This window comes from Drosophila sulfurigaster, chromosome 2L (assembly GCF_023558435.1).
Source record: "Drosophila sulfurigaster albostrigata strain 15112-1811.04 chromosome 2L, ASM2355843v2, whole genome shotgun sequence".
Classification (NCBI taxonomy): Eukaryota; Metazoa; Arthropoda; class Insecta; order Diptera; family Drosophilidae; genus Drosophila; species Drosophila sulfurigaster.
In genome coordinates, this window is record NC_084881.1 from 17753985 (window position 1) to 17773151 (window position 19167).

General features: G+C 36.6%; 1 protein-coding gene across 2 annotated transcripts in view; it reads left to right on the forward strand.

Annotated features, from left to right (window-relative positions):
* LOC133850473 (neural-cadherin) overlaps positions 1-19167 on the forward strand; it is a 202105-nt gene that overhangs the window by 15250 nt on the left and 167688 nt on the right. For both annotated transcript variants that reach the window (XM_062286578.1, XM_062286577.1), the window contains exon 2: positions 15707-15744. The gene's annotated coding sequence lies outside the window, so the exon portion shown is untranslated. The remainder of the gene's footprint in view (positions 1-15706; positions 15745-19167) is intronic.

The window sequence follows — 19167 nt, forward strand, 5'->3', positions numbered from 1 at the left end:
ACAACATTGAAGCTGCTCTCGCTCTCGAAATGAGAAATTGTCGCCGATTGTCAGTTGTCAGGATGTGAGTTGCCCTCTTTCCCCTCCACTCTGCTCTGCCCTGTGCCCCTAAGTGCTTATAAATCAACTGTGCCTCATAACTCTGTTGCTGCTTTTTTTTCTGTTCTGTGCAAATGTCGCAACGCTTAATGAAGTTCGTCGGGGGACACATTGGAGTCTTTGGGATGCTCCCGCGGCCACTTGGAGCACATTAAAGCATATGCACGATTCCAGATTGAACTGCCCTTAAAGAGGATGTTTGCATTTATTTATAAGCATAATTTTCAACTTTGCGTATTTTGTTTCGCGTTCATTTAGCAAAAGTTCCCCTTGAAAAGGCCGCAGAAAAATTGTTTTTCCTTTTTGTTTTTTTTTTGTTGCTGCAAAAATAAACACACAATTGGGGTGAGAGTTTTGAATAGGAGTTTTTGAAATGAATCTGGGGAGAAGAAGTATTAAAATAAATTAAGAGATTTATGTTAGACTCTAACGAATGTCGCTTAAATGAGCTGTTGCTTTAATGGTGCTTTAGAGATGAAATAATTTCATTTGCCAAATATTAATCTTGGCAATTTCTGTTAGATTTTGCCTTTAAATATAAACATGCTTTGTTTTAAAGTGAAAATTGACAAATATGTATTAAGGATTCTACGCGAATTTCATAAATAAGAATCATAAATTTTATTTGTAGTAATATAAATTACAATATAAGGAAAAGATCTCACGCTTGCCATATATAATATAATTGCTAAATAAATTTAATACATAATATTACTTCTATGTAATTTTGATATAAACAAACTTCTTATTAAAAAGAAAATTAAAAAATATCTTGAAAGTATGGAAATTATTTATAATAATAAGTGAAACTATTTAACTTTATTAAATAAACAGAATTCAAATGATAAATTTCACTTTTATATGATAAACAACTCACACTTTCGAAGATATATATTTCCTGGGAAGTCTTCTTCGATATATATCGCAAATGTTTCACATTCATACTAAGTTTCATTCAAGATTTACATTTTCTTTTCGCAGTTTTCTTTTCCAAATTGTTTTCCATACAAGAAGTTCTCTCTTTGAATTCTCCCACGATAAACAAATGCTGCGAGCGCTAAAACTAATTGTTTCATTCACATTCTCGGCAATAGTTTAACCCACTCGATGTGGGGGAATCGCATAAATAGTTTTCGATGTTGCATTCGTCAGGGTAAAGCTCATTTGGCTACCACTTAATTTGCACTAGGAGAAACTTCAATCTCAAGCTTTGGGCATTGCACGTTCTCGAGTTCTGTGCGCAGATTCGAAATCGTAACTTCAATAATCATATTAGACATACGGCAAAAGGAAAAAAAAAACCTGAAACGGGTTACAATTACTTAAGCTGAGAGCACAGGTAGAAGGAAATTGTTGGAGGGGGAGGAAAAAGAGAGGTTGTGGAGGCGTAGACGAAGGTGCTGATGCTGCTAGTTTGTCAACCAATTTGAAAAGCCGTTGGGCAAAGTATCGTGAGAATCTTTTTGCCAGCCACAAAAGAGGAATCAGCTCGCAAAAGGAGAGAAACAAAGCAACACCAAAAGCATTAACAACAACAACAACAACAACAGCAGCTAAAACAGAAAACGCAAAGTCACGCGCAAGATTTTTTTTTTGCCTTTTGGCCTGAAGCTGAGGTCGTTGTTGTGTAGTTGTTGCTTTGCTTTTGCTTGTCGATGCGGCCCAAAAATATGGCAAGAGTTAAGGCCAAGTTACAAGCACATAAAAAATGCATTTTGCACCAGGCAAACTTGTGTGTAGAGTGTGTAGTGTGTGTTGCTCTTGCCCTCTTAGCGCGGGCGTGCAAATAAATCTTGGCCACAATTGCACTTTGTCTGCACTCACTCCGCTCAACGGCTTAAAAGGGGCCAAGGCTGCCAAATGTGCAATGCAAAGTGTTTTCTGCCCAATGCCAAACAGGAAGTCATTGCGCGTGTCCTGCCATCTATGGATGGAGGATTCTTCTCCATCTCCGACTCCGTCTCCGTCTTCTTCTTCAGCATTTCAGCCAATTTTCGCATAGTCTTCTCTAGGTTTTGTGTGTGAGAGCGCTTTAAAAACGCTAAACAGTTTCCATTGGAATGCGTTGCGATTGAACGAACACCGAACTATGCGAAGTTTATTCTCAAAGAGATTCCAGATATCAAGAAAGAGAGAAATACCAAATCAGGTTGCACTTGCGACGTTGACGTTCTTGTTCTCGTTGATCGTAATGATGATCGGTGGATCGCTTGGTTCCATGTAGCACAATTTATTTGTTGCCTTTTTTCCGTGTTGTCCACATGTTGTGACTTTGTTTGGCATACATAATAACAAACAGCCAAGAACAAGAACATGACGAAGACGTTCTGAGAGATGTCGATAGATCACTGACTGATCATCAATTCACTGACTGTCTGTCTGTATGTCTGGTCTGGTCTGGTCTTAACGTTGCCTGCCCTCAGTTGGCCTGGCCTAATGATCGTCATGAGTTTTATTTTGTTTGGCATGTTTATCTGCATCTTTCATGTTCGCATGTAATTTACTTTAACAAACAACCAACTTTGTAACTCGCTGTCCTGCTGTACCGATCTTCATTGATCTGTGCTGATCTTTTGCTGTTTACATGCAATCGTATTTTTCCAACCTAATTAGCTTTTTGACTTGCTCGTTTCTTTTGCCATCGATGTCGCTCACATTGTTGTTATTGTTGTTGCTATTTGTGTGTTGCTGTCACTGGCTCTGATTTCATGTTGTGTTGTGCTTGTGCCTTTCGATTGTGAGTGATCTTCTTCACGTCGCAACAATCAGCGGCGCGTCAATTGTTCATGAGAAATAAAACGTGTCTCGCTTAAATGGAAATTCAAGTGGAATTAGTTGGCTAACGAGTCAGCAATTATCCAGACAGTAATTCAATTCGATTAGAGTTGAAGTGCCATCATTCATTTGCCGAGAAAGAGCACAAAATGAAATATTACACTTTATATTCATTCAACTATCTCTCACAAAATTGTTGAGTAATCCGTAATTCTAAACAACTTGTCTGTCTTATCAAATTTGTTTCTAAATTTGAAATGTATGCAAAATATTTGTTATATTATCAAAACTTGTGCTCAGTTTCTCAATCATTCACATTCATCTTATCTTAAAAACCAAAAAAAAAAAACTCGTTTTTGTACTCAACAAAAAAATGCACAATTTCCACATATCATAAAGAAAGATCTCTATCGGTATCTGAGGGCCCATTCAGCAGACAAAGACAAATTGCCACATTAAGCGATAGCCGATCTAAGGGAAATAACAACAATTAATTCAATTTGCATTTGTTTAAAATAAAACAAGCAGCCGCAGAGAAGAAAAATGAAATTTTTGCCATGCATATGCAAATTGAAAACCCAAACAAATTGTTGAATACAACGACAACATCAACTAGAGAGAGAGAGAGAGAGAGAGAGAGAGAGAGAGAGAGAGACGAATGAGGCCGGCGGGGACTATCAAAGCCATACAAAATAGTTGTCGGCATGCGATTTTATTGACCATTTCAGATTCAATTAGGGGTAATTTAATTTCAATAATAACTAGATATGTGGCCAACCCAACCAACACACACACACACACACATCAGATACTCTGCTGGATAGATACATAGATACAATATTGTATCTCACTCGCCTCTGCCTCCTTCTCCATCTTAGACTGCTGCTGCTGTTGCTCTTGATGATAGCTCTGTGCCGCAAGCTTTTGGGCACATTTTCTGTGTGTTGCATGTTGGTTACAGTTATAGGCATGGAATATATAATGATATTGTTATTGTTGCCGCATTGTAGATGTGTAACTGGTTTTTCAGTCAGTCAGACAATCTTTTTTTTTTTTCCTTCTACTGCTTTTTTATTTGGTCAAATGCTGATTTGAATTTTGCGTGCGGTAAATGCTTTAAAATTGCTATGCGTTGCACTTATTTAACTTGTTTTTCTTTATTGTGTCTGCACTTCGAGTGGCACTTTAGTGAGTCCATCTTGGTTAATGAATATGACTTGCAATTGTAAATACAAGTACAAAATGGATTCACACACACATTTTAGTTGCTGAATGGGCTTTGTCTTGATGAAAAGTGTGTTAGCTGTACAAACAATTTGTCGAATGAGATTTTGTAGAGCAGAGCAATCATTATTGTGGCTATCACACTTTACAAACTTGAGTTGCAAATGAAGCTAACATACGTAGCTAAGGCTACGAAATTCTTTATAAAGTTGCTCAGGAAGTTACTCGATCTGAAACAAAGTACAAATATGTTTTTTCTAATATGTGAAAAAGTCATTTGTCTTTTAGTAGTAAGGAAGACTCTTTATAAATTGGCATACAGAGGAGGTATTTGATTAGAAACAAAGTACTCTTATATTTTTTAAATAATATAAATAGATATTTAATATTAGTATAAACTTGCTTAAAGACCTATTTGATTAGAAACTCTTAGTACTCTTATATTTTTTTATATGTTTGAAAGAGGCTCTTAGAACTTTATTAGTAGGGAACCATGATTATAAAGTGGCTTGAACAGTTGTTTTATTAAACGCAAAATACAATTATAGTTTAATAATATTTGACATATTCTTTTAGGTTATAATAGAGAGAAAAACTCTTCAAAAGTTGCTTAAGAAGTTATTTGAAGTACAATAATATCACTATAATATGTGAGAGATACTTTTAGTCATTAATAAGAAAAAAAAAAACTCTAGAAAAAAGTGCTTATAAATAACAAAAACTTCTTATTTGATAAACACACAGTAAAAATATATTTTTCTAATATTTTAGAAAGGCCGTTTAATAGGAACGTTCTTTAGAAAGCTGCTTAAAAATTTATTAAATTAGAAACATATAAGAAATTGTAATTTTGTACTAAATGTAATAAGCCTTTGAATGTTTGATTGAATGGAAATTTTTTTATATATATATTATTTGGTTTGAAGGGAAGTACAATTATATTTTTATAAATTTTTGAAAGAGGTATTTAGCCGTTGAATAATTAAAAAATAATTTGAATAATTTTTGTTTAGTTAGTAAATTGTTTTTCTTGTTAAGTGTCCTCATTCAATCTAGTTAATTATTCTATTAAATTCACTTGATATTCTCTTTAAGATTTACCTTATAAAATTGTCATTATACTTATTATACTTGACCTAAAACAACTTCGTTGTGTACTGCTTAAAAGAAAGGTCGTAATAAATTAGCCTAAACAAAGTCTATTTTGCTATCTACTCCTGTCATAATTATAGACCTTTCTAAGCAGGAAATCATAATAAATAAGAAATAAGACTGCAAAAGAAATTTGAATGCACATCCCTTGTCATAATTAAGTGCATTAAATATTTATAGCCTTCAGTTCGTGTTGTTGTGTGTGTTGTTGTTGTGTGTGCATTATAAATATGTTAAAATGTTTGGACATTTCACCGTAGTTAACAAACGCAGTTGAAATTCCAAAGCTGCTGTCTGCCCTTCGTCAGGTATGTTTTTTAATTCATGTGCTCAATTTCAGCTAATTTGTTCGTCACTTGACCACAACAAGAGACATGCCAAAACACATTTTTGTTGTTTGTCTTGATGTGGGACACAGACTGTGTGGAAGAGTGTCTCTGTTTGCGTGTGTGTGTGTTTGTGTGCTACCTTTTGTTAGTCGCGTGTCCAGTATTTTTGGGGTTCGCATTTGAATGTCGACCCCAGCACCTGCAAAAACAAAGAGAGTGAGAGAGAGAGAGAAAGAAGCACGCAAATGAATTTCTGGCTTGTTTTGTTCAACACATTTTGTTTACTCTGTGGCCAGAGCTTGAATGCGTGCAACTTGCGGTTGAAGCAAAATATTGAATGCAACCAACGAAAAGCGTAAAAATTTCAAATCGAAAATTATGATACAACAACAAAACGGCAACCGTGAAAATGTTGCCAAGCACACGCACATTGTATCTATGTTAATTAATTAACAATTAATTAAGTGAAACAGCGAGACAACACAACAGCAGCAGCAGCAGCAGCAACAACAGCAGCAGCAACCTCATCGATGACGTCGCTAATGGTTAATGATGAGTTTTTTGGGTTTTAGGGTTTGGCCTCATTTCCCAGCTCTTTTCTTTTTTTTCGTGTGCCCGGTTACGGTTAGCGTGCCTAAACCTCAAATTGTCTGTTGCCCCGAAAAAAAAAACACAACAGAAAAACGGAAAAGAGAAGCCGCTTTCATGTCTGCTGCGGGTCAAAGCCAAACTGCATAGATGCGTGCCCCAAACGCATATCCAACATCCAACATATTCGTATCTAAACATTCATATCGACATTCAGTCCAGTTTGGAGTTGCGTTTGTTGTTATCAGGGGCGTATATCAAATGCGGGACAGCTTTTCGTTGCTTTGTTTTTATTAGAGTGTTCAATCGATGGCTCCTTCGCATATGAAATTGATTAATACAGCATGATAAATATTTTCTACCATCTATCGCAGCTTAAACCCATGATGTATAGTCTTTCGATAAGCTGCCTTCGATAATAAAGCAAGTTCGAGGTGTGGCGAAAATAACGAACAAAATAAATAAATACATATATTTTGAAAATCCATTAAACAAATAGAGATAAAGAACGTAATGAATTCGATGATCTTACCACAAATGATTAATCAACTGAGATGATCTGCTGTGTGTGAAAGTTTTTGAGGCGAAACTAATCTTTAAGTTAAGAGTAAACAGCAAACTGACAGCAATTTAATTAGTAAAGGGTAAAAAGAACTCAAAGCAAAGCTGCTTGAATTCAATTAAAACCCAAAATTACTCAGTACACGAAGAAGAGCTGAGCTCACACTATACTATATTACACATACTTCAACTCCACTTCATGGCAAAGCTGCTGCTGAGCAGCATTCGGGCCATTTAACAAGTGCAAAATCTGCGTATAAATCTTCTAATCTCTTTGCCCAAATCGCGAACACAAACAACAAGCCAACGCCTTAGCACCTCGACGTGTAAAAGAAAACGAAGCCAAGTGTTGGACGGGGAGGGAAAGAAGATGGCGAGAGAGAGAGAGAGAGTGAAGACATGTCCGTGTCCGTGTCGGTGTCTGTGTCTGTGTCTGTGTCTGTGTCCGTGTCTGTGTCGCAACAACTAAAAATGAATCAAATTAGAATGCTTTCGCCAAGCCCAACAACTTCCGGCTGAAAGTGAACTTTCCAAGCCACACAAAAAAGGGTTAACCAACTCTCGGGCAAGGGCCATAAAACTTTTTGGGTGAGGCCATTATGCGGTCGGTCCGTAAGGTGCTGTTGCTTCTAGTAAACTACAAAACATAAGAGTCGCCACCTTTTTGTATGTGGGTGGAGGATTGGTCTTTGAAAATGGCACACAACACAAATTGCTTGCATGTCTGCGCACTTTTATGACAGTCGCAATCAAAAGTTGTGGCAGTTAATTAATATTTGAGTATGTGAGAGTCGTTGTCGTTGTCGATGACGATGTGTGTTGTGCTATGCTCACATGCTGTAAATTTGCCAAGCCTTGAGCATTTGCCAATGATTAATTCGTCACTTGATAACAACTTGATTAATTAGTAAATGCAAATTTTTTGTTGGAAATATAAAACCCATTTCACTAAAAAAAACGCACATATAAATTATGCTAATAAAAACTATATGCATAGATTTGATGGCAGATTAAATATGCTGGCAATAAAAAAGCTAAATTAACGAGTTAATTAAATTAATGCAAATGGTGTAGAAATTCACGGTAATTATTATTTTTATTAGTTCGAAAATATGCTTTCAATAAAAAACTACTATTGTTATTTTTATTAATTATGAAGCAAATTAAATCATATTATGTAGAATACGTTTGAACTTTTTCTTAAAATATTTCAAATTGATATATCGCAAAAATACTAGAATATACCAAAGTGTTTGGTATAATGGCATAGTAGTACGTTTAAAATATACCACAGAGTGCAAAATATACCAAATTATCAGCCAAAAATAATAAGTAAGCCTTTTTTCCTATACAAAAGTGTTTCTTAACTTCTTCTACAAATTTTTTTTATTAGGAATAATTATAGTTGTCATTATATGTATCGAAGATTATTCAAAATTATGATTAATATGAATATTTTAAAATATTTCTCAACAAATTACACCGTATAGATTAGATTTGAACATTATAATAGATATTTATACCGATGATTCCATTTTTATTTGCATTATCTAATCGAGAACATATTTCTTATTCATGTTCATAGTGTAAAGTGAAAATCATTCAGAGAGAAAAAATGTAATCATACGTAACACGAAGTATTGTAAACATCTAGGCAATTAAAAAAAGAATCGTTAGCAATTTGAGGGGCGTTATGAGAAGTAGCATTTGAAAAGAGCGTTAACAGCGTTAACGCCCAATCAAATCAAGAAGGTTTGCGAGGGGTCACAATGAAAAGTGCTGAATAATTGTGCCAGAACTAAGCAAAGTAGCGTTACTTCAGTAGTTGTAGTTGCCTCCTTCATGTGGCGCAACGACTTTCAACTTTTCATGTCAAATCTTTTAAAACTCATCAACATCATTTAGGGGGCCTGGCCGCCAATGATAAATGATGCCACATTCTAGAGCGTGCTTTTTATTTTTCTTTTACATAACGAGCATTCATTTTTTATTCATCCTACGAGGAAGTTGGAAAAGTGCACATATCATTGCCATCATCATCGTCGTCGTCGTCGTGTCTTGTTGCCAAAACAACAAAAGTCGCAATAATCATAACAAGCTACTCTCGACACTTGCTTTACACCCAACAAGAAGAAAACAATTTATGATGCTTTCGAGAATTCTTTGGAAATGCCGTGAGACCAAAAAATGGGAAAACATTGGGATGCTTATGAATTAACCGCAGCACTTATCGGTAAACGCAGCGGGGTTTTGGGACTACTCCAAATTCTGGCGAAAAAAAAACATTTAGTTACCCTCTCTCGCTCTCAACGAAGTGCTCTCAGTCTGTTATTTATTTATATGAATTTTTTGTTTATTGCGGCGGCTGGCCAATGTGGAGCACACACAATGGACACAGCTGGAACAAAAAGAGATGAGAATATTGTAGATATGATAAATGATGCTACACGCAAATTTGTTTATGAGTGCAGCATCTCGAATTGATGTCTGCACTTCTCTCAGTCAGCAGCAGCTGTGAATTGTGGTTACTTCAATTGTTAAAGCATAGTTGGAGAGTTCACTTTTAGCCTTAGTTTAGGCTGGCATCGTTAACGGTTTTATGGCACTCTAAAATCAAAGCTAATGACTTAATTCAGGGCTGGCAAATTAAGCAGCGGGATTTATTCCCCAGTATTGTTTTTTTTCGGGCCCAGGCACATAAACTTTGGTCCCCGAGGAACCTAAATAAAAACTGACCAGCAATGGTAACGGCAACCGCATTGGCAACGACAACGCATGCCATGCAAATAAATCAATATTTAAATTTTATTAGCTGTGCCACGGGGCGTATGCGCGCTATCAGCAAACGCAAAACAAATGAATGTTTTTGTGCTGTGCTCGGCCTGCGCTGTAAATAATTGTTAATGGCCACATAAATACGAAACATACCTACGTTAAGGCACGAGTATAACTTTGTTGTTTGTTAGCCAAACATTTGCCTTTCCACCAATTTCCAAACACTAGCTAGTGACTGCGTGTGTTTGTTGGTAGCTAGAAAAGTTGAACCAAGTCTGGCTAGTTAATCAATAAAATTGAAGTGGATGTCGCATTAACTGCAGCTTAAAATGATTAACTTGCAAAAGAGAAAACTAACTCTATTTTTTATTTACATTTTACTTATATAAATTTGATGGCAATTTTTTTCGATTATTATTTATATTTGATATATTATGATACAAATACATTGCAATAATTGTACTGCAAATAAGTCCTAATTGCTTTTGCTGAAAGTATGGTAGATTTTACAGTCTGCTGTATATTTTGTGTGTAGTATCTTTTAGTATATATTTTGGCATATTATTTTAGTATATTTAAGGAATTCGTTATGTTATGTGTTATTAAAAATGAGAAGCGGGTATCTTACATTTGACCACTTTCGACTGCAGTTGGCAGCAAGAAAAATAAAGCCAAGTCTGGCGGGTTAATCAATAAAATTTAAGTGAATAAAAAGTGAAAAATTTAATAACTTGCAAAAGAGAAAACTGATTCTATTTTCAATAACATTTTATTTAAATGAATTTTACTGTCTTTTTTAACTCTTTTTTTAATATTTATTTAAATTTTATTATACCCGCTACCCATACTAAAAATATACCAACGGTTATATGCAGTATATTTGTATATATCAATATATATACAACAGAGTGTAAAATATACCAGATTGTGGTATTTATAAATACACCGAATGCAACATTTTGTATATTTTTAGTATTTTTGTGGTATATTAATTCGGTATATCTTACAATTAATACCACACTGTTTTGCATTCATTTCAAAATGAGTAGCAAGTATCTCATAGTCGAGCACACTCGACTGTAGCTTCCATACTTGTTTATATTAAATGCATTGCAATAATTTTCATTTCCTATTTATTAATTCAAACATTTTATGTTGATTAATTTCAGCTGTCTCTGCTTTTGTGCCATAAGCATTATTATGCTTTGACGCTCGCCAGAATAATATCTCACATTTATCTAGATAGTTGTTTATTTTTATTGACAAATTGCTCTATCAAAAAGCAAGCATCTTGCACACCAAAAACAATAAAAATAGTTTGTCTTTATTTTCGCATACTTTTCCTCGCTCGCCTGGCATCATAATAAATGTGCGATAGGAGAATCTACTCAGCGAGATGGTGGCTGAGGAGAGTGTGTGTGATTGAAGCTGGCGGGTAATGATAAACATTTGCTTGTTTTGTCTTGGATGGGTTCTTGGGTAATGTGGCACTCGCATGTAATGATTATGGGGTCACTTTTCTCATAAAAATTCAAGCGGCAGCTTCATGATGATAATGATGATGATGACTATAATGGAGAGAGAGAGAACAGTCTGTAGCTGCTGATGTCAAAAACAAGCAACAAATTAGACTAGCAACAACAACAGCATCGAGAATGAGGGGTAAACACTTGAATTGAATCATTGATAAACAGCCAGTGACTTTCTATTGCCTTTGATTATGCTGCCGGGAATTTTTTGGTTTTTTGGCCACATCCTGATTATTCAGAAAGTATTTTGCGCCAACACACAGCTGAGACCCAGACGCAGACGCAGACTCCGACCAGACCAGACCAGACCACATCATAATCATTATATTTTATTATAAATATTAACACGAGAACCCACACGATAAGTTGAGTTCGTGTCTCCCTTTTTGCCACCCGTCGTCGGGAAAAAAAAGAAGTTGCACGCCTCAAACATCGTTTGTTTTATCAACCGAAAATGCTCCAATAACAAAACAGAATTTTTGGCTAAGGGTTCCGTATAAGAGGGTCGTGTTCGAGTAGCTACAAAGGATCAAATAGGGGGTGTTCTTTTTTGGGTGAGGGGGTGGAAAGTCAACGCTTTCGGCTTGTTTTCGCTTTTGGTAAGTCGACGTCGTCGTCGTCGTCATCGTAGTTTGTTTCGTTGATTTGCTAATTCTGTGGGTGTGTTTTCTCGGGCATTTAGACAAGCCAAAACGTCGTCTCCTTTCAGCCTTTCTTTTGGGTTTGGATTTCCTTTTGAAATGAGATGATTCGTTCTGTTCTTTCATGTTGTGCCAGCTTGTCAATTGGTTACTTGTGCCAGCTGAAATGAAATGAATAGCAGTCCGGCATTTCCTTCGCTTTGACTTTAATGCAATCAAATTAATTTAAGTTTTGTTAATTTGCCAGAACAAAGCGAACGGTAATCTAATCCAGAGCTAAGCTAAATTTAATTGATTGTACAATTAAATGCAAGAAAATGAAAAATTCAAGAATTTATACTGAAATAAGGTTTCTTATATCTCATTCGCAACAATGTAGCAAAGATATTTCAGATTTATATAACTGATTGTTTTTAAAATATGCTAAACTTAAAGCTCACAACAATTATTTATTGTAAAACTTCTGCCTTAGGAATATAAAGATTAGTGCAATATTTGTCCATATGGAATAGATATTTATGTTCAATACACTTGCCACATTTTGAAATATATAGTCATACTATACGTTAAGTAAACCGCAGAGCTAGCCAACTGCTTCACCTTGGACTCGGAGTGAGCATAAAAAGTTTGAGAATAAATTGGCAAAGTAAATTTTATGTGATTTCCTCTCAACTACAAAGCTAAAGCAAAAGCAGAAGCTAAAGCTAAAGCCAAATCCAACTCAAAAGCAAAAGCAAAAGCAGAAAGCCGGTAGCAATGTCAGTGAGTTTTCCCCAGAAAATTCAATTTAATTCAATTCCCGTCAAGGAGCAGTCACAAAGGGGGCCAATGCAATATGTTTATCAGTTTATTGATTTTCAGCATACAAAACAAACATGTTGCTCCCCCTTCCCTCAGTGCCACTCGCTTGTGCCTCCCTCGATTGCAACGTGCCACACACAGACATTCACATACATTTGGCAAATGTATCCACATGCTGGACGTTTTTGGTTCCCTCCTCTACTCCAATGTTGTAGCTGCTTCTTGAAGACTTATGTCAAATGGCACAAGATCAAATATCCTGTGGTTAAAATGCGATTCAGTGATAAATGCGACACACATGCGACGGCCAAGCGAACAAAACAAACACACACACACACACAGTCCGAGACCCTTTCCACATGTGCCTGTATGTGTTTGGGGCACAGCAAAGGTTAGCAATGGGGTCATTTGTGCCCGTCACGCGCCCCACGCATAATGCATGCCAGGCCATCAATATCTAGAGACTTGTGACTTGGGGGACTCCACCACACCCCTTTTCCCACATATTCCGAGAGTACAGAGAGCGTAATCCCATTCCAGTTCTCTGACCAGACTATTCCATTTCCATCCATCGAAAAACTTCTTGCACGTTCTCAATGCTGGGCGCCATTAGTTTCTCTCTCTCTCTCTCGCCCATTTGGGTTTGGGTTTTGGTTTGGGTTTGCTTCATGACTGTGTTTGCGGTTGAAATTAAATTGCAATTTCAAACTTCCTTCAGCCAGTTTCATTTTTATGGGATTTGCGTTGCGCCACGCTTTGTTGCAACTGCTTCTCTCCACTCTTTACTTCGCTGTCGCTACGTGCAAAGTGCAGTGCAAAAGTTTGCCAATGGATAAATGCTGTAAGGAATATGGATGAAGGGTTTGTCTTGTTCGTTTCGTTTTTTTGGGAGTGGGTTGAGCTCAGGTTGAGCTTGAGGTTGAGTTTGAGGTTGAGGTTGATATTGTTCTTGCGTTTTAGGGATAGGTACTCTCAGTTACCGTTACGCTTAGTGCATTTGATTTGCACTTGGTGTGTCAACAATATTCCCTTTTTCACTGCCACTCCAGCTGTGTGTGTCTAAAGAGCTATCAGACAATAAAAATGATTCTCAAGCAACTGCTGAAAGGGTAGCGTGATTACGCGTAGATGAGATTATTGAATGATTCGAATTTTATTTGGACAATAAGGTGCTCTTGAAGTTTACTTCGTTTATCTTATGTATTCTTGAAATGCAATACTTAGGAGGAATCCTAACTAAAGGTTGTATTAATATTATAGAAGAATTGGGGACTCTTAGATCTTACATTCCAAAAAAAATAAAAATTACACAGAAATAACCCGGATTGTAACTTTTCAAGACAGTATTGCTTTAACGCTTTACTCAGGATTAAATAGAATTTTAGTGTGACAACAACGCATTGTGCAAATGCAGCCTTCTTACTCTTACCTTTTAGACTGTGTGTTGACAGTACACTCGTTTTATCAGGAGAAACCTGTTCATATATGATATATAAAAATACAGAATAAAAGAAACCCTATATGAATTGTAGATCATTTTATACAATTTGTATAAATATTGCAACCTCCTAGCTCTTACAAATTCAGCCTCCTAGCTTATACATCAAAAGTCTTATTCAGAAATAACTATAATACAAGTTGAAAGGCAGAATTGTGGAAGAGCGAAGATGTGTTATGTACACTATGTAAGAATTGCAGCCCCCTAGCTCCTACCTTTTGGGTTTGCGTTAATAGTTTAGTAAGTGAATCAGTTTGTCAGACAAAGAAAACTCCTTTGTCTATGCAAATTAATTGACAATAAGAGAAGCCATGAATTAAATGTCGAGTAGTCCTCTCTGTCCAGCTTTTGTTAGGGTATTCATTATTGCTCACTCACTTTAGGTAAACTATCCTTTCCTGTTATGCTCAATCCCATTGGAGTTTGCTTGTTTTTCTGATATTTTGTAACTCAACTAAGGTTCATTCATTTAGCAATGTCAACAGTTGGCTGACCAGAGGCGCCTTTTGTTCCCTCACTAAATGTGCGAATGAATGACTGGGATGAAAGAATGAGTGACATAAAGCGAACACAATGGGGATGGGCATATAATGGTAAGGCTCTGTAGCTCTCTCTCTCTCTTCGGCTCCTTTGCTTCTCCTCTTCGCTTCCTGCGTCTCTCGCTCTCTCACGTAGCCGCAGTTAGTTTTTGGGTCGTGTCAAGTGTCGTTGTCACTGGCGCGGAAATCCAAAACCTGCCAACTTGACTGACTAACTGACTGAGCTGACAGAACAGACTGACTGACTGACTGACTGAATGCTGGTGCGAAATCTGTGCGTTTGCCAACAACAATGCCGAAGAACTTGACCAGTCTCTCTCTCTTTGTCCTTCTGTGTTACTAAATCTCTGACCATTGAAAGTGTGGTAAGAAAAATGATATTACGGCATTCGGTAGCGCATTGCAAATGAATTTGATAAATGAAACGCAATTTTTTGTGCCAAGGGCTTTTTGGATACCACTTGAAGCTTGAGTTCAAAACAGATGTGAGTGAATAGCGCATTAAGCATTTGAGATTGCACCAAATGCAATCCCTATTTTCGTTGGCTCTTTATAATTTCGAACTGATGGGGGAAAACTGCAAAGTCAAGACCTCGCGATTGTCTTCAATTGCCATTTGACTTTGAGCCAAAGAAGAAGCTCCATATAATTCAACACTCTCTTTTCAGTCGCTTTACTTCTTCCTTCTTCCCAACGCGGGCACCCAGAAAGCCTGCAATTAATTTCACTTTCAATTTAGCGGCGGTCGCTTTTAATTTTTATACACACTCGCTGACAGAGTGTGTGAGTGTGTGTAAATGTGTTTCACTCCATGTAGGCGGCTGCATTTAACGGCAAATGTGTTGTTAAAAGTCAGAGAAGAGGCAGAGAGAAAAGCGCACGCCTCGACATGGAAATTACTTTTAATTGCAACAATTTAGATAATCAAATGAATGTTGATGTGAAGTAAATTAACCAAAAAGCCGCACCCACATGTTGCGCGCCTAAGTGTGAAACAGTGTTGAATAAACGTTGCTGCTGACCAGTGTTAAAAGCCGTGGCAATTAACACTTGTCGCCCATCAACTTGCAAATTCACTTTATAGTTTCAACACCAAATTCCCACTTAATTACAGCACATTACAGTTTTTAAATTTGGTATTAAATTTATAACACGAGTATTAATTTGTGTTTTTTTTTTCTTTTCCTCCTTTCAGACAAATGACGCATCGCATTTAATTATGATAGCCCGAAGGTATGTACAATGTTTAATCGAGTATATATTTTGTGCTTCACTTAATAACCGGATAGTTGATTGTGTGTTTTCTTTTGCTCGCTCTAGTCGGAATCAATTAAACCTTCCTCAATTATTAATTTGTAAGCATCAAATTGCAATCAGCTACTTCCGTTTTGCCGCTCTCCAATTATGCACAACTCTTCTATATACTTTTTTGTAGATTTTTTTGTGTTGCTTTTGGCGCACGAACCCAACATTAGCCTAATTCCATAGCTTAGCTTCGGCTTTTATTTCCACACTTTTAGATCTGGCACTTTATACATACACACACAGTAATTAGTCGTCGCATTGGCTTTTCAATTAATGAAGAGGTCCGACAAAATTTTACGCCAAAAATAGAAAAAAACGTTAGACTGATTAAGGAAACACGCAAGACATCAATTTCAGTTAGAAATAGGAATTATTTGAATTATATTATTTAAATAATTTATTAATTTTCCCATTTTGCCAAAGTGTGCGTCACAATAAAGTTTAATGACTTGTTTAGCAAAGTGATTTTTATACACTTTTAATTGTGAAAGAACTAGCGAAAAAATGCCCAAAATTACAATAGGATTTTAGCACGCATGCTGTGTGCACTTTATTCACATGAAATATGCGGCACAACTTTTGGCTAATGCCCAAAGCTCGTTCTGGCCAAATAATAAGCACGCAAGCGTGAAAAAGAAGGAAGAAGTGAAAGAGAAAGAGACAAGGAGAAGTCACTACTTGTAAAGTAATAAACGTTTAAGTGGTCGCCATTGTTTGGCAACGCGATATTGGACTTGGAAATGGAAGCAACTTTTGCTAGGGGGAGAGGGGGAAGAGTTAGTTGATGTCGACTATATGCTTGGCAGATCGCCAGCTATAGCATTACCCACTTATTAATAATTAATTTTCTTTTATTTATACAAACATACGACGAGTGCTGGAAAAGCCGCAATATAAAAGTGCTTAACTTTTCACTATACGCCGTTGACCTTGGCCCGTTGTGAGTTCGTCGTTTTATGTGTGTTGTGTTGTTTTTTTTGGGCCATAAGAAGTATTACCAACCATTACACTTAGTTGTTGCCTCTGCAGCTCAAGTAGAAGTTAATGGTCTCTCTCTTTTTATACCTGGTACCCACAGGGTAGTAGGGTTTTATAGCCTTGTACCTGCATGAAATTAATGTAACAGGCAGAAGGAAGCATCTTCGACCTCATAAAGTATATATATATTCTTGATCAGTGTCAACAGACGAGACGATATAGCCATGTCCGGCTATCCATAGATCTCAGAAACTATAACTATATATATTTGACTGACAATATGGTATTTTTTGTAATCTGTGGTATATTTTGTACTGTACGATATTTTTAAATGTAGTACTATACTAAAATACCATTGGTATATTGTGGTATACAAATTTGCGGTATTCATTTTAATATATACTAAATTGATATACCGAAAAATACTATAAAAGTACCACTCAACATTCCAAAAACAAATTTTTTGGTATATTGATATACTATCATTCAACATACCAAGAAACACATTTCGTATGTTTGAGTATTTTTTCGGTATATTAATTGAGTATATTTTAAAATTAATAACGGACTGTTTTTTTGTCATTAAAAAAAGATAGCGGGTATCTCTTAGTCAAGTACAGCGTTCTTTTTGGTTTTTTGCTGTAGCTGTGTGTTTTGTTGTATAAACTACAAGGAGCCAACTATGAGTTACCTCCTTCAACTTGTGGCCAATTGACTTCGTTTTTAACTTTGACATTTTTACGGTTTTGGCTTTTGGCATTTGGCATTTGGTATTTTCTCTCTGCGTCCTTGGCATTTACATTTTTCATAGTTTTTAATGCTTTTCCAATGTCGCTGTCTCTCTCTCTCTTGTGGATGCGAAAGTAGCTTCACTTTATTTCGAATGTGTGTCAAATGCTGTCGAATAAAAATGTAGACAAAAATATTTTTTGATTGAACGAATCGAATATTTTGAAAGAACATTTTTGATCTAATCGCATTCGCATAAGCCACATTTGATGGACTTGCTAAATTGTTGCCGGCTTTCACTTTAATGATTATTCATTTGCCAATTTTTATACTCAAAAAAAAAAAAAAAAACGATTTTGTTTTTGCGCCATAAATTGCAATCGCAATGGCATCTGCTGCACGATGCTTTCAATTTATAATCAATTTGCAGTTAAAATTCACACAACGAACACACAAAATGTACGTCGATGCCTGCGATTGAGTGCCAACAGCCTTTTTGTTTATGACCCCCCACCCCAATGCAAATTTATTAAACACAACAATTGCAATTTTATTTTCTCTCCCTCTCTCTCTCTCTCTCTCTCTCGCAAATTTTTTGTGAGTGTGTGTTTGCTATCTGCGGCTAATTGCAGATGAGTCTATGGAAATGTCTGGCATGCGGAATGCACGAAAAAAATTTCGTTGCGCCAAAATGAAATGAAATGCAAACACATAAATTTTGCACAGACAAGCGGAGTTTTCTGACATTGAAAACATTTGGAGAGGGAAGGAAGGGGCAGACGACGTGTTTCAAGTGTCGCAACACTCATTCAACGAATTTGCAAACTCAAGTCGCTTAATTAGCTGCAGGGCACTTGAAAGTTGCTTTTTTGACCAAAACATTGTCAATTGTCTGGGGTGTAAACTTGTGTCTGTGTGTGTGTGGCCACAGCGAGACCATCAAGAACTCATTTCCGACTCTTGGCCAACGGCTGGAGGGAAAGACCCTCAATTGCAACAGCCACTTGCACCGCAAATTCGTTGCCATTAAATTATTAAATGGAGCGCAAAACGAAGACATCGACTTGGACATCACAGTTCTTCGGTTGAGCGTCAAGTTTTTGTATTTACAATTTTCCTGGCTAATCAAAAGTTGTGTGTATGTGTGTGTGTAGTTTCCGTTTTCATTTCCCACTCTTTTTCCCACAGCTCTAATTATGAGTGCGTTTGTGTTTGCTTTTTGCCAGCCACTGTGTTGTTGATTAACCTTGCCTAGGATTACCCAGATCCTTCTTGTCCCATATGTGTCCATGGTATTTGGATTGAGTGTGGAGTCTGTAGTATTGTGTGTGTGTGTGTGTGCGGGTGCCTATAACTTGTAGCTTGTTCTTTTGCGCCCCCTAAACTCGTTCATTCTAATTGAGTTTTGTGCGCTCGTGACAGACACCAGAGATAGAGACAGAGACAGAAATGAGAATGAAAGCATTGGGGAGAGAGAGAGAGAGTAGTTGAAAGTGTGGAAAAGAATAACAAGAAGAGTTGAACTCAGCCTCAGTCTGAGCTGAGCCTCAACTCACATCGCACTTGTCGTTTCAGTTTGATGCATGGCATTTTAATGGAAAGCCAACAGGAAAATGAAGATTAAGCTTCTGCAGGATATGCGTT